Source organism: Tupaia chinensis, unplaced genomic scaffold, assembly GCF_000334495.1.
Source record: "Tupaia chinensis unplaced genomic scaffold, TupChi_1.0 Scaffold149831_1, whole genome shotgun sequence".
NCBI lineage: Eukaryota > Metazoa > Chordata > Mammalia > Scandentia > Tupaiidae > Tupaia > Tupaia belangeri.
This window is the reverse complement of record NW_006209676.1, coordinates 1591860-1609409: the sequence shown is the minus strand read 5'-3', so window position 1 is coordinate 1609409 and position 17550 is coordinate 1591860. Positions and strand designations below refer to the sequence as shown.

The 17550-nt window shown below is 43.0% G+C and overlaps 1 pseudogene; it reads left to right on the top strand.

Moving 5' to 3' along the window:
• The first annotated feature begins 13524 nt into the window (after positions 1–13524).
• Positions 13525–13977, top strand: LOC114006708 (deoxyuridine 5'-triphosphate nucleotidohydrolase, mitochondrial pseudogene; annotated as a pseudogene).
• The last annotated feature ends 3573 nt before the right edge of the window (positions 13978–17550 follow it).

Below are 17550 nucleotides of genomic sequence, written 5' to 3'. Positions count from 1 at the left end.
CCTCCGAGGTCTCCGAGGCCCGGGCAGGCGATTCGTACGCGGAGGGGCCCGAGGTCCGGACCCCGGTCCCGCTGCGGTCAGGCAGAGCCACGCCTGTCCCTCGGCCTTGGGGGCTGAGCGACACGGCGGCCTGGACCTGGCGCCGACCAGCACCTCGCCGGGCCTGTATGGGAACCAAGTTTAGGTCTAAGAAGTTACTTCCTTTGAGAGACCTAGCTCCTACGTGAACAAATGTCTTGAACACTGATCTTCTTTCAAAGGAACCCAAATCCTTGAATATAGCCTGTTTTTTAAAAGAAGATTTTTCCGGAAACCGAGGACTTTGGAATATAAATAAACGCCTCGCGTAAGAAATGATTCCTCTCCTGTCTCAGAGCACAGAACTCTTTTTGAGTAGCAACTAGAAACAGATCATAGGAAACCCCCGAACCCCCCCCCCGTTTTTATTTCTGGATACAGGAAAGGTCTTAAGCATAATTTTTTGCACATAGTGGATTATACAGGTTTACAAAGTGAGGTTTATACTGTACGTAAATCTTTCGTGGTATGTGGTTGTTATTTTAACTTTATTTGGCCAGAGTGAGAGAGAGAGAAAGCCGCCAGATCCGGGACTAGGACCACGGTTGGCCATGTGGGAATCCAACATCCTTAACCATGCCATCTGCCGGCCCCAAGTACGTGTTACGTATATACATGCATGCACACACGAGTATAAGGCACATATAAATGTGGTGCATGTTAGTTTTAGAGGCTTGCCACTTAGAGTACAAATGAATCGTGAAGATGCAAAGTGAACAGAGCCAGGTGCAGTACCGCAGGGGAGAAACTGAGGCGAATTCCTAATTTTGTTTACCAGCAAAGTATAATATAAGCAAAACTGCAGGGGCTGGCAGGAGGCGTGATGGTTAAGGGCACAGGACTCCCACATGGCTGATAGTTTGAGTCCCAGACCAGTGGCTTGCTTTCTCACTTTCTCTCTCTCTCTCTCTCCTCTCTTTGTCTGTCCCTCTCTAAAATAAATAAATAGATTTAAATAAAATAATTTTTTTAAAAAATAAGCAAAACTGCAAAATGTGTTTGGGAGTCTTGAATGTAGAAAACGACGAACATTCTAAAATTCACTCTCATTTTTAAAAGCTCCAGTCTTCCAGTTTGGATAGAGATGGCTTTTAAATTCACCTTCAGATAAAATTGTTCAACAGTTCTACTTTTACTCTAGATGCTTAAGGTCTTCTCCCACAACACCCAGGTTGTTCTCCCCTAGAGGAGCAACACAGTAAAATTATCAGTGCTTTTCCATTCAGATAGCATAAATTAGCAGTGACCCTAGTCTAATGATTACTTGCAGGGCATTAAACTTTCCTGATTTTCTCATAACTGGGTTGTTCATTTGTTTGCTGGGGGGGGGGGGGGTGTGACAGACAGGAGCTCCCCAGAGAAAGAAAAGAGAGGGAAAGTGAGAGAGCAGCCCCCAGCGGGAATAGCTGCTCTGCAACCCCTTCTCCAATCTCCTCTCCTTGAGAACACCCCCCTGCTGTATTTTTCAAGAGGCCAGCTCTATGACCCCAACTGCTGAGTTGGCCTTGTCCTGCTGCTGTCACCACCACACCATCAGCTGACCCTCTCTTAACTGAGTTTTTAAAAATCTGTAGAGAAGTCTAGGATCCTGTGGCTTAAAATTTATGCCGGGCGCGTGTGCACATGTGCCCAAAATCCCAAGAGAAGAATGGTAAAGGGATTGTGGTGTGGCCATCTCCCCTGGGGGGTGATTTCTCGCTTTCTATCTCTCTGACTTTCTCTTGTCTCTCCAGGGAGTACACACACCCTATAACAAAAATTCCTAAAAAAAAAAAAAAAAAAATCTCCAAAAGGGGGACTGGCAGATGGCAGAGCATTTATGTCTGGACTCACACGCAGCCCAGGATGGTTCAAGTCCCAGACCTGATGGCTTCAAAATCATGCTAGGCACATGTGCATGTGTGCCCAAGGTACCAGAAGGAAAACGGAGGAAAAGGGATTGCTGCATGGCCATTCCTGGGGGAGGGGCCGGTCTCACTTTCCCTTTCACTGTGTCTGTCTCTGTCCCAGGCAAACTCAAGCACCTTAAGGGAAAAATCTCTGAAATAAATAAATAAATCTCGGGGGGGGGGGGGGGGCAGCAGGTGGCGTGGTGCTTGGAATACTGGTTTCCCACTTGGCCAACTGGGGTTGGAGTCCCGGAACTAGCTGCTTAAAGGTCACAGCCTATGCGTGTGCATGAGAGCCCAGAATCCCAAAAGGAGAGGAGAGGGGATTGTGGCTGTGGTCCTCCCCCTTAGAGGATGATTTCTTACTTTCCCTCTCACTGTCTCTCTGTCTCTCTCCAGCAAGTGTACATACCATATGGCAGAAACCTAAAATTAAAAAAGAAAACAAACCTTGAGATGTGCAGCTGCGCACAGCCCAAAGTAAGATTCAACTGATGGCTTATTGTGTGTGTGTGTGTGTGTGTGTGTGTGTATGTATGTATGTGACAGAGAGAGACAGAGAGAATCCAGTTCCTTTTTAACTCGTGAAATTGGTTGCAACTGGTGATAGATTATGGTGCCTAGAAGCAAAGCATCTTGAAGTGTATCCCTTATCATTTGACTTTCTTGAGACTTCCTTAGAAAGTAAACAAGTTAAATGTTTATAGAAAATAAAATGCTTGGCTCAAACATTTAGAAAAACATACATAACTCAAATCGTTTAAACTACTTAAGATAATTTTTCATATTTTAGATTATTGTTTGGAAATAAATGTGTTGCCAGAGCTAACAAAAATACAGGACACTAAATAATTTTTTTTTGAGAGATTTTCACTGTAGGGCGCGTGCGCTCGCCGGACAGACAGAGAGAGACATAGAGACAGAAAGCGAGAAATCACCCCCCAGGGGGGATGGTCACACCGCAATCCCTTCTCCTCCATTCTCCTCTCGGGATCTTGGGCACGCACGCACACGCGCCCGGCGTGAGTTTTAAGCCACCGGGTCTGGGACACGAACCTCGGTCGACTACGTGGGAGTCCAGCGACATAGCCATTACGCTAACTGCTGGTTCCCAATAATTTTTTTTTAACGTTGGTTTTTATTCAGAATAGAGTGTGTGCGTATACAGGCATGTGAGAGTGAAAGAGAAAGAATGAGAGGAAGAAATACCTTCCACAGGGTTTCCGTATACATGATGATCCCCTTCAGGTTGACAGGGCTGGGGATGCCAACTGCAGGTGCCATATGGGATCTAGAGTCTCTTTAGCACCCTACCATTGGACCATGAAAGTAGCCAAAATTTTAAAACAGCTTTGGATTTGCAGAATTATTGCACAGTAGAACAGACAGTTCTTATATACCCTACAATTTCCCCTGTTATTAATCATATCTTATGGGGAGCCAGCTGGTGGTGTGGTGGTCAAGGCCTCTGGAATCCCACATGGCTGACAGCACTTCCCAGACCTGGCGGTTTCTTTCTCACTTTTTCATTCTCTCTCTCTCTCTCCCTCTCACTCCCTCTCTCTCGCTTACTGGTCAAATTAAAATAAATAAATAAAGCTAAATAAAATAATTCTTCCAAAAAGAAAAAATATATACATACATACCTCTCATGGGCCAACAGACGGTATGACGCAGACTGAATCCAGGATTCAGTGGCTTGAGAAACACATAGGCGCCTGTGCATGCAAGCTCAAAATCCTGAAAGGAAAATGGAGAAGGGACTATGGCATGGCCATTCCCCCGGAGAGTACTTTCTCTCTCTTTCTCTCTCTCTCTCTTATTCTCTCTCTGTATTTATCCAGCAAGTACCTGCACCCCATAGCAAAAATAGCTAAAAAATAAGATCTGTAATTAAGTCTTGACTTTTACTTAGTTTTCAAAAAAATATATTTTACATGAGCATTCTAATATATCATTAACTAAAATCCATACTTTATTCAGCTTTCTTCAGCCTTTCCCTAATGTACTCTTACTGTTCCAGGATTCCATTCACAATACCACATTTAATCATCCTATCTCTTTTTGTGTTTTTTTCTATAGGGCATGTGAGCTCACCAGAGAGAGACCCAGAGAGAGAGAGAGAGACTAAGAAATCACCCCCAGTGGAAGGTGGCCACTCTGTAATCAGTTCTCCTCCAGTCTCCTCTCAGGATTTTGGGCACACATACACATGCACCCAGCAAGCCATCAGGTCCAGGACTCGAACCACAAAATCATGTAGGATTCAGTCGCCTTAACCACTACAGGCTGGTCCTGTCATCATATTTTCTCTTTAGGCTCTTCTTGGCACCCAATTAAATACTAACTCACCAAATAATTTGTTTCATATAAGTATATCCCATGCAAAATTTAGAAATTGTTATATCAGAATAATTGTCTAGTATTCATCTGGCATTTAAATTTAACTGAACATTCTGTATTTTAATTGCCAGCCTAACAAAGTATATATATCTTTGACTCTAATCTTATATTGTTTCAACTTTGCCTTAGAAACCCTTCAGCTTTTATCAACATGTTTTAATGAACTCTGACAGTCTCATGCCAGACTCAGAAAAAAAATAGTCTCGGGAACCAGCAGTTGGCATAATGGCCATGTCGCTAAACTCCCACATAGTCGACCGCGGTTCACGTCCTAGACCGACCCGGTGGCTTAAAACTCACGCCGGGCGCGTGTGCGTGCGTGCGTGCCTAAGATCCCGAGAGGAGAATGGAGGAGAAGGGATTGTGGTGTGGCCATCCCCCCGGGGGGTGATTTCTCACTTTCTGTCTCTATGTCTCTCTCTGTCTGGCGAGCGCATGCGCCCTATAGTGAAAAAAAACTCTCAAAAAGAAAAAAGAGAAAACTAGTCTCTGCTTTTAAGGTTCTAAAGCCCAAGAAGACTAGAAGTTCTTTCTTTCTCTATTTTGTGCCATCTGCAGAACTTAGTACAATGTATCAGTGATGGTTTCTCATTCAAGTTAACTATTTTGGACTGTCATTTAGTTCAAGGGTCACCATGCTAAGTAAGAGAAAACTAGACTACTAGCGACCGTATAAATTGATAGAATATTTCTGAAGGGCCACTGGCAATATTAAAAGCTTATAAAGTTTACAGAGCCTCAGAACCAGTAGTTCCACTTCTTAACAATTTATTCTAAGTTAGAAGTTGCCAGGCTTTCATGGTTTATGGTTCCTTCAGAGTCTCAGTATTTATTTCACAGAACTCTTTTTTTTTTTTTTTAAAAAAAAAAACAATTTTTTTTTTTTTAAAAAAAAAAAAAGAATTATTTTACTTAACTTTATTTATATTTCTTAATTTGACCAGAAAGGGACAGAGTGAGAGAGAAAATGAGAAAGCAAGCTGCCAGTTCTGGGACTTGAACCACTGTCGACCATGTGGGAGTCCAGGGCCTTTAACCACCACGCCATCTGCCAGCCCCCCTCACAGAACTCTTAAGCGAAAAGAAATAGGAGACAGTTTTTAAGTAGTTGGGTCCAAACAATGAGTATTTATGTTCTAACTTGGTAGCTATTTGAAAAACTAGTTCACATACATTGAAAGAAAAAATAGCTTTATTTCATTCTTAAATAATTATTAACCGGGTGTACTCTCAGTCACACCATAACTTCTTAATCCTTAGAATCAGATTGGACATCACCACCCTTATTTCTTGGATTACTTTGATTTTTGCGATTTTGAGTTTTGTGCAATGCTTGCTTTTTATCACAGCACCAGCAAAAACTTAGCTATGCCAAGATATGCCCTCATCTGTCCCTCTCTTGTCAAATTAAGATAAACAAATAAAGTTAAATAATTCTTAAAAACAAAGATTTATTTATTTAATTCCATTTGTTATTATTATTTTTTTAATTTGACCAGAGAGAGAGAGGGAAAGTGAGAAAGCAAGCCGACAGATCTGGGACTTTAACCACAGTCGACCATGCGCCACCTGCTGGCTCCCTTCTCCACCTGCCCTGCTCGAGGTTTTTGTTTTTTGTTTTCTAGTTTTCTTTTTTTGAGAGATTTTTTGCTATAGGGTGTATGTGCTCCCCAGAGAGACAGAGATAGAGAGATAGAAAAAGAGAAATCACCCCCCACGGGATTGGCCATGCTGCAATCTCTTCTCCATTCTTCTCTCAGGATTTTGGGCACAGACACACACATGCCCGGCATGAGTTGTGTTTTGTTTCAAATAATTATTTATTTACTTTTATTTATCCATTCATTTATTTTAATTTGATCAGAGAGAGACAGAGAGACAGAGAGAGAGAGAGGGAGGAAAAATGAGAAAGCAAGCTCCCAGGTTCAGGACTCAAACCACTGTCGGCCGCATGGGAGTCCAGTGCCCTTAACCACCACGCCACTTTTCAGCCCCCCTAGTTTGTTTTTTAATTGTATGTTTTTCAAGCCACCAAAGAACGGATTCAAACCCCACAATCTGGGGACCAGCAGTTGGCATATTGACTATGTCGCTGGGCTCCCATGTAGTCAAATGCGGTTTGAGTCCCGGATGCAGTGGATTAAACTCACGCCAGGCATGTGTGCATGTCTGCCCAAGATCCCAAGAGGAGAATGGAGGAAAAGGGATTGTGGTGTGGCCATCCTCCCTGGGGAGTGTTTTTTTGCTTTATATCTTTCTATGTGTGCGAGCACACGCATCCTAGAGCAAAAACCTCTCAAAAAAAAAATGCTAAAAAACTACTTTCCTGGGGACCAGCAGGTGGCATGGTGGTTAAGGCACTGGACACTCCCACATGGCCGACTGCGGTTCGAATACTGAACCTGGTGGGTTGCTTTCTCACTTTCCCTCTCTCTCTTTCTGTGTATCTCTCTCTGGTCTAATTAAAATAAATGAATGAATAAATAAAATTATAAAAAAAACCCTACTTTCCTCTTCTGTTCATCAAGATTACCTATTTCATTACACTCACGACACTGTGTTGCAGTTATCCCTTTAGCCCTGTCTCCTCCTCATTATACTATTAGAAGGTCTGAGTCTTCCAGGGCTAATCTTGTGACCTAGAGATTAAAGAAGCCACTGAGTCTACCACGGTTCAAATCCCGGCCCCACGTGCATGCCCAAAGTCTCTATAAATGGAGGAGATAGGGTAGCAGCTTGGCCTCAGTTGGGGAGGGCTTTTCTCTTTCTCTCTCTCTCTCGCATATGGTCCTCTGACAATTAAAGGAAGGAGAAGAGAAAAAAGGAAGAAGGGAGTTTTGTCTCTCTTTGCCTCTTATCCTCATTTCCTAGCATAGCGTATTTGTTACAATAGTGATTACTAGAAATGTGATCATAAAAGTAACCCCAACAGTACAGCACATGGTGCATACCGGGCATGGACACGTGTTTGTTTTTTCCTTGGGGGGAGACATAAAATCCCTACAGATTTAAAGATAGTTCTTACTTCAGCTTGATCTCTATCCGCTGTAGTTATGCTTCCAAACAACAAAGATCAGGTCAGGCTGGCAATGAGTCAAAGTATTTACTGAGGGACTAGAACCATTATAAAATTATGAAATAGATAATGTTGCCTACCTTTTCTCTCCTTTTTCAACCTCCTTCCCTTCCTTCACCAAAAATTCTATCTAGAGATGTTCCCTCACTCACCTTCCCGAGTTACATTCTCCCTGACTTTGTAGGCTCTCCCCTCCATCACCTTCAGCGTTATACACATCCCTACTGTTTAAGTTTGCTTTTCCTTTGCTAGTAACTTGCAAATACCACAGAGTAAGTATTTATTTAAATTAAAACAAAACAAAACACAGGAGCCGGCAGGAGGGCATGGTGGTTGAGGCAGTGGACTCCCACATGGACAACTGTGGTTCAAGTCCTGGACCTGGTGGCTTCCTTTCTCACTTTCCCACTTTCTCTTGTCAAATTAAATAGTAATAATAATGTTTTTGTTTGTTTATTTGTTTGTTTTTGAGAGGTTTTCGCTACAGGGCGTGTGCGCTCGCCAGACAGACAGAGAGACGTAGAGACAGAAAGCGAGAAATCACCCCCCCGGGGGATGGTCACGCCGCAATCCCTTCTCCTCCATTCTCCTCTCGGGATCTTGGACACGCACGCACACGCGCCCAGCGTGAGTTCTAAGCCACCGGGTCCGGGACATGAACTGCGGTCGACTATGTGGGAATCCAGCGACATAGCCATTACGCTAACTGCTGGTTCCCATAATAATAATGTTGAATAAAATAAAAAATTAAATCATTCTAAAAAATAAAACAGAAGTTTGTTTAGTTCATAGTTTTGGAGGTCCAAGGTCAAGGTGAGGGTCTTCTTGTTGATGTGGACTCTGTAGAGTCCCAACGTGATAGAGGGCAGCACATGCTAGGAAGGGAAGAGTGTGTCTATACTCATATGCCTCTCTATCTTCTTCTAGAGCCACCAGAATTCAATCATGAGAGTCCCACATTGATGGCTTTATTTAATCCTAATTACTTCCCTAAGGCTCTACCTCTTAGTCCCATAATCAGAATAAATTTCCACCCCCCTCAGTATCATCACAACTAAATTTCAGCATGTCAATTTGGGGGGGACACATTCAAATCATAGCATTTACCAAATGCTAACAAATCCATTGTCATTGTCTAAAGCAATCTAACCTCGATCTATGGGAAAGGGATAATAGCTTAATCTAAACTCACAAAGAAAGTCAGAGATTGGCCCCAGTAATACTTCCTAATAGGAACAGTACACCAGAGGAATTCAGCCACAGTCTAACCCAGACCACTCCTTCTGTTCTTTCCCAACTGCTATAGTTTATTTGTTCGTGTTTTTGAATTTGGATGTCTCCCAAAAATTCATTTATTAGGACTTGATTGCATTGCAAAGGTGCTAAGTGAAAACTTACTTCATGGTGTCCCAGGATGGGACCTCTGGGTGTGATAATGTCATCAGGACAGGGCCCCTATGGTTGAGTTCTGTTATGTTTATAAGTAGAGGAAATGAGACATAGAAACTGATGGACATGGGACCAGCAGTTAGCGTAATGGCTATGTCGCTGGACTCCCACATAGCCGGCCGTGGTTCGAGTCTCGGACCTGATGGCTTGAACTCATGCCAGGCGCGTGTGCATGCATGCCCAGGATCCTGAGAGGAGAATGGAGGAGAAGGGATTGCGGCGTGACCATCCCCCCTGGGGGGTGATTTCTCGCTATCTGTCTCTCTGTGTCTCTCTGTCTGTCTGACAAGCGCACGCGCCCTATAGCAAAAACCTCTCAAAAAAAATAAACAGAAACTGATGGACAGCTTCTCTGCTCATGACCCTGTCCTCTGCTGCAGGCCAGTCTTATGCCTTTGGACTTTTTGACCACCAGAATCAGGAGTCATATAAACCTCCATTTTCTTAAACTTACCCAGTCTCAGGTATTTCTGCTAGCAATGCAGTAACAGACTAAGACGCTAACCATTTCTCTCTTACCATTACCAGACTTCCTCTTCCATCCTCTGCTCTTCTTTTAAAAATGTTGCCCGGGGGCTAGTGCGATGGCCAGATAGACACAGAGATGGAGAAGGAGAGGAAGAACTCCCCCCACCCTGTGGAGAATGGTCACATGATCCCTGCTCCTCCATTTCCTCCTCCTTTCAGGATTTTGGGCATGCATGTATGTTGGTTCAGTGTGCTTTTCAGGACCTAGGTCTAGGACTCGAACTGTGGGATCCAGCTCTGTTAACCACCAGGCCATGGCTGGCCCTATGACACTTTTCAAATTAATAGATCTATCCATCGTTTCATCTAAAAACATTTCTTTAATACCCATTTATTTTATACCTCAAATATTCAAATTCCTTTCAACTTTTCTTTTCTTTTCTTTTCTCTCTTTATTTATTTTTTTTTAATTTATTTTTTTTGGAGAGATTTTCACTATAGGGCGCGTGCGCTCGCCAGACAGACAGACAGAGACATTAGAGACAGAAAGCGAGAAATCACCCCCCAGGGGGGATGGTCACGCTGCAATCCCTTCTCCTCCATTCTCCTCTCGGGATCTTGGGCACGCACGCACACGCGCCCGGCATGAGTTTTAAGCCACTGGGTCTGGGACGCGAACCGCGGTCAACTACATGGGAGTCCAGTGACATAGCCATTACGCTAACTGCTGGTTCCCTTTATTTTATTTTTTTTGAGAGGTTTTTGCTATAGGGCGCGTGCACTCGCCAGAAAGACAGAGAGAGACAGAGAGACAGCGAGAAATCACCCCTAGGGGGGATGGCCACGCTGCAATCCCTTCTCCTCCATTCTCCTCTCGGAATCTTGAGCACACACACACAGGCACCCAGCGTGAGTTTAAGCCACCAGGTCCAGGACTCCAACCACGGTCAGCTCCATGGTAGTCCAGCAACATAGCCATTACGCGAACTGCTGGTCCCTCAAATTGCTTTCAGCTTTTCATCCCTAACTCTAGCCTAAACAAAGCAGCTTGCTCCACTGGCCATCCGCCTAGCAGAGTGCCAAACACATATTAAAGTACCCACTGAGTGTCACTGTTTTTATTCCTTAACACACTTTCAGCACTATTTAAATGCCTATTACATTTGTCCATTCATTTATGCAACCAACATTTATTGCCAGTTATATGCCAGGCATTCAGAATACAAAAATGAATAATTCAACAGTTTCTAGCTGTCAAAGAGTTCACAGTCTAGTTGGGGTGGCAGCTATGTACACAGCTAATTTATAATTCAGAGTCGTAAGGATTTAGGGATGTACTTGATGCAAATCGACAATGTCTTAGCAGATATTTCTGTTATGTTATGAGTTAAACAAGCTGCGTGGACTTCCCTGGGAAAATAACTGCAATTATTCATAGAATTGTTTCTAAGGGAAAATGTGTTCTGCATTCTAAACAATTTAAAATTGAGTTTTGGGAACACAGCCCATTTGTCCCTAGGGGATGTCTATTTCTTTATTATCTTAAAAGCCCTATCTGTCTCAGGACAACTCATATCTTTTTTTTTTTTTTTTTTTTTTGAGAGGTTTTTGCTATAGGGTGTGTGCGCTCATCAGAAAGACAGAGAGACAGAAAGCGAGAAATTACCCCCTGGGAGGGATAGCCACACCGCAATCCCTTCTCCTCCATTCTCCTCAAAAGATCTTGGGCACGCACACCCTTATGCCTGGTGTGAGTTTAAGCCACTGGGTCCAGGACTCAAACCACGGTCGACTACATGGGAGTCCAGCGACGTAGCCACTGCTGGTCCCATATCTACTTTATTTATTTATTTATTTTTTTTGTAGAGGTTTTTTCCTATAGGGTGCGTGCACTCGCCAGAAAGACAGAGAGAGACAGAGAGACAGAAAGCGAGAAATCACCCCCCAGGGGGAATGGCCACACCGCAATCCCTCTCCTCCATTCTCCTCTCGGGATCCTGGGCATGCACGCACATGTGCCCGGCGCGAGTTCAAGTCACTGGGTCCGAGACTCGAACCGCGGTCAGCTATGTGGGAGTCCAGCAACATAGCCATTACGCTAACTGCTGGTCCCCCCATATCTATTTTTTAACTCCCACCTATCTCATGTGACTGTAGTACTACCTGAGGGTTGTATAGTCTCACAGTCTCCAACATACTCACCAGGGCTCAGCATACAGGATTGATAATCTGGTCAAGCAGACTGAGTCAAGCAGGCAGGACTAAAGTGACCTCAGTCCTAAATTTGACTGCTTAACATTTCACTACTAGAGAACATAGTGAGGAAAAATTCATCAAGTGAATGATGAAAAGAGTTTGAAATTGCTGCTATATGAAATGAGAGAGGAAGCTGATTAGTGGCATAAAAAGGGATGGCAGGAATGAGTTGAAAGAGTACATCTCTTGGGGGAAAATAGGATTTTTGAATATATCTAAGTATACACTCCTGGATAATAAAGCTTTCACAATTTTTTTTTTTTTTAGTTCAGAGACAGACTAGGCTATGGCCCGCGCTGTGGCCTAGTAGTTAAGGAAGCTGGATCCCACATGGCCAACTGAAGTTTGAACCTGAGGCCCAGAGACTAGAAAAGCATGTTGGGCAGGTGTGCCTATATGCTCCAAATGCTGACAGGATAAAGTACTAAAGGAGAAGGGACCATGGCATGACCATACCCCATGGAGAGGTGCAAGTGAAAACAAAGACAGACAGACTAGGCTAGTAATGAAGTTTTCTTTATTTCTTTTTAAGAATTATTTTATTTACGGGGCCAGCAGATGGCGTGGTGTTAAGGGCACTGTACTCCTGCACTGCCAACAGTGGTTCAAGTCCAGAACTGGTGACTTGCTTTCTCATTTCTCTCTCTCTCTCTCTCTCTTTCTCTCTCTGTCCCTCTCTGGTCAAATTAAAATAAATAAATAATAAAATAATTCTTTAAAAATTAAAAAAAGAATTATTTTATTTAACTTCATTCTTTATTTTAATTTGACCAGAGAGGGACAGAAGGAGAGCAAGAGAGAGAAAGCAAACTGCCAGGTCCGGGACTCGAACCACGGTCTGTTATGTGGGAGTCCAGCACCCCTAACCATTACCATCTGCCATCTGAGTCATGAAGATTTCAATGTAGAAGTTGAACAGCTAGGCTTTGTAAGGCAAATTATACTCAGCTTTGGGATGTGGCATGGGGCAGGGGACTAAGCATGTACAAATCTTGTTTTTGATACTTACTGTGCAGATTTTTGGGAAAAGCTCTCCGAGCCTTAGTTTTCTCATTTGTAAAATGGGGATGATAATACTTTCCTTGAAGGTTTGATGGTGAGTCATATTTTCTTCAAATATGCATCTAATTTAGTCATCACACACTGCATGTATGCTTTGAAAACCCACACTATACCCCACAAAGATGTACTATTAGATATAAGAAAGAAATTATAAAATAAATAAATAAATGAAGATGTGTTTCTTTTTTATGAATTATTTATTTTTAATTTTATTGATTCATTTATTTATTTTATTTTGAACAGAGAGAGAAAGAAAGTGAGAAAGCAAGCCACCAGGTCCAGGACTCGAACCATGGTCAGCCATGTGGGAATGTCCAGCGTCTTAGCCACCACACCATCTGCTGATCCCCAAGAAATGAAGATATGTTTCTTTTTCATGTAGAGGTTTTTTGCTATAGGACGCGTGCGCTCGCCAGACAGAGAGAGAGAGAGAGAGAGATAGGAAGTGAGAAATCACCCCCCAGGGGGGATGGCCACGCCGCAATCCCTTCTTCTCCATTCTCCTCTCGGGATCTTGGGCACGCACGCACACGCGACCGGCGTGAGTTTAAGCCACCGGGTCCAGGACGCGAACCGCAGTCGACTACATGGGAGCCCAGCGACGTAGCCATTACGCTAGCTGCTGGTCCCGAAGATATGTTTCTAACATAGGCACGCAGGTGAAAAAGAGTCTCAAGGAGTTCCGGTCTACCAGCAAAGACGAGAAATGAGTGTACAGTTATGATGCAACAGAGCACCTATTTTAATTATGGTGCTGTCAAACCTAAGAAGGGGCCCTGTTTGGGGCTCACCCTGCACTCTCCTTACCTCTGTCCTCTCCTCCGCTTGCTCTCTCGCTCTGTCATGCTCTGCTCTGGGGAGACACCTGCCATCTCCCCCAGCATGCGGCCGGCCTACGGAGGAGGGCTGCATGCAGCAGCGCTGTGCCCGGTTGTCGGGCCGGGCTAAGGCCTGCACCCTACCCAGTGCCCAGATCACACAGTACCTCCCATGGAGGAAGCCCTTGTGAAGACCAGCATGCAGGCAGCTCTTCCTTCTGCGCCTTCCGAGTCGCTCCACATTCTGGGTTGGCTGCAGAACATTTCATAGATGTAGGAGCTGGCGTCATATATGACGATTACAGAGGAAATGTTGATGGTGTACTGTTTCATTTTGGTAAAGAAAAGTTTGAAGTTAAAAAAGGTGACTGCATTGCACAGCTTATTTGTGAACAAATTTTCTACCCAGAAATAGAAAAAGTTCAAATTTTGGATGACACTGAATGGAGGAGATTTTGGTTCCACTGGAAAGAATTAAAATGTATGCCAGGAGTAGAAGATGCGAAAATGTACCTTTTTCTTAAAGGGTTTTTGCTTAAAATGTTTTGTATTTCTAGAAACTTCATAGCTTTAACATTGAAAAACATTTTGTTTTCTTCTGAGTAAGGACAGGGTACCTCTGAGATCATATAAAAACTTCTTTGTGTTCTTATTACTGTTAAGGGTTACGTGTATATCTATTTGTGGTGACTTAATGCAAAGTGTCTTTTTATTTTTATTTTTTATCAAAGGACATCAAGTACTGATACAAAAATTGTATTTTTTTTTCCTTTTTTGGAGAGGTTTTTGCTATAGGGCGCGTGCACTCACCAGAAAGACACAGAGAGACAGAGAGACAGAAAGCGAGATATCGCCCCCTGGGGGGATGGCCATGCCACAATCCCTTCTCCTCCATTTTCCTCTCAGGATCTTGGGCACGCACGCACCTGCGCCGGGTGTGAGTTTAAGCCACCGGGTCCTGGATTGAAAGAGCCGTCGACTACATGGGAGTCCAGAGACATAGCCATTACACCAACTGGTGGTCCCTCATTTAAAGTTTTGAATCAGGATTATGATTGGCTGAAATCTCAAAATAATGAAGCTTAAACAAAATAGAAATTCACTCATTTTATGTAACAAAAGCCTAAAGCTGGTGTTGCAGCACAGCTGTTAAGCGCAGTGCATAGAAAGCTTGATCTCACATGGCCAACTGCTGTTCAAATCCCAGCCTCCCCAGCTTGAAAACACAGAGGCATGTGTGAGTGTGTGCCCCACATCCTGATGAGATGGAATGATGGAGGAAAAAGGATTGCAGCGTGACTATGCCCATTAGTGGGTGCTTTCTCTCTCTCTCTGGTGAGCCCATGCACCTTCTGGCAATTAAAAAAATTTTTTTTGGAGAATGCATATGTACATGCCTAGTGTGTCTTTCAAACAACTGGGTCTGGGACTCAAACTGCAGATACCCATGGGGGCAGCCACAAGAGCTAGTTTTTATAATGACTGGCTCTTCTGAGGACTAGTTCACTCCTGTGCTAAACAATTAATCTAATCATGAGGGCAGAGCCTTCACGACTTAATCATTTCTTAAAGATCTCACCTGGATCTCCCACTTAAGATTCCAACACATGGACTTTGGGGGGACATATTCAAACCATAGCAAGTAGATGTATACCTTATGATCCTCAAAATGTGAGAAAAAAACAAGGATATGAAGAGAAAGGAGAGTTGGGGGACAATTCTACCTGTGCTGCCAAGTTGTGTTATAAAACTTCAAGGACTTAAAACATTCTGAATTTGAATATGGCCCTCTATGTTGTTTTAAAAATGTATTTGTTGGGGCCAGATGACGGTGCATGCACGTCTAAAGCTGGGATTGGGTCAAGGTGTGAAGACCCCATTGAGGGTGCCTGCCTCTTTCTCTCATGGAAAATAAAAATATATAAATATTAAAATATTTAAGTTATAAATATATAAAGTCGGGAAAAAATGAAAATGTATTTGTCTCAGTATTTGTATTTAAAGTTTGTTCATTTGCGGGCCAACCCTGCTGCTTGAAAAACAAACCGGGTGCATGTATGTGTATGCTCAAAATCCCTATAGGCTGGAGAGATGGAGGAGAAAGGATTTCAGTATGACCAAGCCTCACTGAATTGTCTTACTCTCTCTCTATCTCTGACTCTGACATGTGCCCTTTGGAAAGGTTAAAAAAAAAAAAAAGTTTGTTCATTTGACTTATAACATGTAAATATTTGGGCCATCATTACACTCTTGCCCTGAGCCTTACAAAGGTTTGAGGTGGACCCAGCCAGACATGTGTTTACCCATTGGGAAGGATGGCAGTTTTGTCTCTGATAGTTTACTATTGTTTCTCTGATTAACTGAAGTTCTGAGTGGAGGGCAGCCAAGGGTGGGGTTTCTCTTGTGGTACATATTTTTGTTTTTCTAGGATCACTTGTGGAGGTCAACTCTACCACACAGTCATGATATAGGGGAATATATCTGATTTGATTGTTCGAGAGTTTCCAGTTCACACTATCAGGATGCTACCCCACAGCCTCTTGCTGCTAGGATTCCCTTGGCTAGTGAGAGCTTTTTTTTTTTTTTTTTTTTTTTTTATTTATTTAATTTAATTTATTTTATTTATTATCATTATTATTCAATTTGACCAGAGAGAGGGAGAGAGAGAGAAAGCAAGCCACCAAGACTGGGACTCAAAGTGCAGTTGGCCTTGTGGGAATCCAATACCACCACACCACCTGCTAACCCAGTGATAGCTCTTTTATGTAAAAGGTTCCCACCAAGATGGTTCAATTCCAGCTATTTTTTCAGGGTCTTCCTAACAGTAAATATGCATCCTTGCTATGAAAAATGATGGGAATTTAGATTACTTTACAGCCTAACTGCAGCCCTGGTTCTTTGGCTCAGATAAGTTCCCTGCCCCAGATTACATTCAGCCAGGAAACCAGTCTCCCTTTCTCTCTCCTGTCTTGATGGAAGCTGATGTATGAAGAATGAGTGGATATTATGATGAGTAGATGTTAACTCCTGAGACATGAACTTTCCACCTAGTAAAGGCAAAGACCCCAGAGAAGGAGAGAACATGATGCATTAGAGGAGCTGACAGAAGACTGAAGACCAGTGTGACTAGGGCAGAGATTGGAGAATAATTCTAGGTAAGTTATAGAGACAGGCTGGGTCTAGGTCCTATAGGGTCTTATGAACCTTTAACTAAAAGCTAAAACTTTTTGTCTTGGAGTAGCCCATAACATGGTGGTTGAGTTGGCTGGAACCCACATGGTTAACTGTGAGGTTCAAGTCCAGGATCTGGTGATTTGAGAAACACACCGAGTGCATGTGTGTGTGTGTGTTCAAGATCCTGAAAGGAGAGAGAGATGGAAGAGAAGGGTTTGCAGTATGACCATTCCCCATGGAGGTGGTGGAGGGTGCTTTCTCACTTTCCTTCTCTCTCTCTTGCTCTCTCTCTCTCTCTCTCAATCATGGCAAGTGCACACGCACACTGATAAAATTTTTTTAAACTTTTTTTTTGGTTTTATTATAACATTAAGAAGTCATTAAAAAGTTTAGGTTTGAGAGTGGCATAATCATTAAATGTTTGTCTATGTGGATTAATTCATTTGTTACTTCTGCCCTTAGGCTTCTGCTCTTTTTCCTTTACACATTCCCTTGGGCAAGTCACTCAATTTCAAGTCATGGGGAACTGCACAAAGCAGTCTGAGAATGAGGGACCAAAAGATATAGGAGAAAAACTAGGAGTGTATGTATTATGTCCAAGATGTCAAGAGAATGTTTCGTGAAAGAAGTGAAAAGGAGAGAGTGATCAATACTATTCAATATGACTGGGAGGCTGGGTAAAATGTAGATTTAACATGTCCATAGCTTCCTAATGTCTAGAGCATAGAGTCTAAATTCTCAACTTGGCTTTCAAGTTGCATAAAAATTCTATCTTTATGTACATTTCTGGCACTTTTCCCCCAATGACACCTCTAGACTGAATGTTAGGTAAAGTGCTCTTGAGTAAGCTATTCTATTTATTTTACCTAGACCACAC